Source organism: Solanum tuberosum, unplaced genomic scaffold, assembly GCF_000226075.1.
Source record: "Solanum tuberosum cultivar DM 1-3 516 R44 unplaced genomic scaffold, SolTub_3.0 scf00039, whole genome shotgun sequence".
NCBI lineage: Eukaryota > Viridiplantae > Streptophyta > Magnoliopsida > Solanales > Solanaceae > Solanum > Solanum tuberosum.
In genome coordinates, this window is record NW_006238968.1 from 692403 (window position 1) to 694091 (window position 1689).

The following is a 1689-nucleotide window of genomic DNA, read 5'->3' on the forward strand; positions in this document are numbered from 1 at the left end:
CGATATAAATATGTAACGTTTAGAAGAATTTGAACAATAAACTTAAAGAACTTCTTCTACAGCTGGTCAAAAAGGGAAACTTTTTACTTAACTTTTCCCTTTAAATTAATTCTTCCTCTAATTTTAGCCGGTTAATGACATGATCCAATAATTACAGTAAAAGTGTGTTAAACATTTTAGTTTTATTTAAGTTGAAAATATATGAAATAAATAAGAGTTAATTAATGGTAAAAAGCATACATTTGAATTTTATTTTATTTTTTACGAGTTTCACGTCTAAATTATCAGTTATTTCCTTTTTTTAATTGAACTATCATAATTTATGTATCAAAACACACCTCAAATTTGATTATATCAACAATTAGTTGTTCCTTTTTCGTTTATGAACTATCATCATCTACCCAACTAGGCGTGTTTGAATATAAAAATAGAGTAACTGATATTAAAAGTGTGAAACTCATATAAAAAAAAAGGCTATATATTTTTTACTATCATCACAATAAATAATGAATTGCATATAGGATGAATACAAGAGACCAATACATATATTTATAAGTTGTAACCTATATATATTTCAATATGTAGTTTTCCAATATATGGAAAACTTATAAGGTTACATATTTATTTTTCTTACACAAACTTGGAAACACGATAAGAGTATTTCATCAGTAATAGTGCACTTGTGTTATACACATTGAGAAAACAAATTCGCAAATGTAACACAATTTGAACAAATAAAACCTTCTTGACATTCACTACGGGTGTTGCAACGTTTCCCGCAAGTACTAGTATCAAATAATTTCCCTTTCATCTCTGCAACATTAACGGGTAAGTCTCGTAATGCCATCACTTGCATCTTATTCGGAGCCCAAGACAGATTAACTACACATTGTAAATATAACAAAGATTAGTCTAATAATTTAGTTAGACATCATTATCCTTATATACGTATAATTATACGACAATATCATGTCTAAGTATTTAAACAGATTAAAAAAGAAAGTAAAACACATGAATCTATAGAATTTAGAACCTGAAATTGCAACAAAGAGAGCAATAAAGAGAAATGCTTGCTTAAATGAGGCCATCTTAATTAATTTGTAAAATATATCTACAAGAAGACTCTATTTATAGGCCTAAATTAGCCAGTATTGAGACTTGTGAAAAAAATGACAAAATGGTTACTTAAATATATTTTTGAACAGAATTGTCCTTTATGTTTGCAAAAGAGAGCATATTTGGTCTATGTCAAATATTTAATAATTCTGATTATCAGATTATGTGAGAAGAGTGAATTAAAAAATTAAGGATTTAACGGGAACTACTAAAAAAAAAATGAAATTAGCTACGAAGGGTGTACTTGATATGATTTTTTTTAAAAAAAAATCTATTTTTAAATAGGGTTTGTGGTGAATTTTTGTTGTTTAGCTACATAATTTTTCATCGTTAATTCCTATTGATCTTTTTAGTACTGAACTCACATTTAGAGATGTAGGTTTTTACCGTTAATCTAAAATAACTGATATTTTTTTTATTATACAGTTAAATTAAATTTATAATACATTAGCAATATATAGTTAGAATTTTTCGTAAGAAATATTTTTAAATATACCCCTACATCATATAGAATTGCTCACATTAATCATCTGTTACACTTTTAATCCATCCAAATACATGTTATATCAAACC

At 26.2% G+C, this 1689-nt stretch overlaps 1 long non-coding RNA gene across 1 annotated transcript; it reads right to left on the reverse strand.

Annotated features, from left to right (window-relative positions):
* Window positions 1-548: 548 nt before the first annotated feature.
* Window positions 549-1079, reverse strand: LOC107059861 (uncharacterized). The gene is made up of 2 exons (XR_001472982.1): window positions 1034-1079; window positions 549-882 (listed from the first exon to the last, which is right to left on the reverse strand). It is a non-coding gene; the product is annotated as an uncharacterized lncRNA (long non-coding RNA).
* Window positions 1080-1689: the final 610 nt, after the last annotated feature.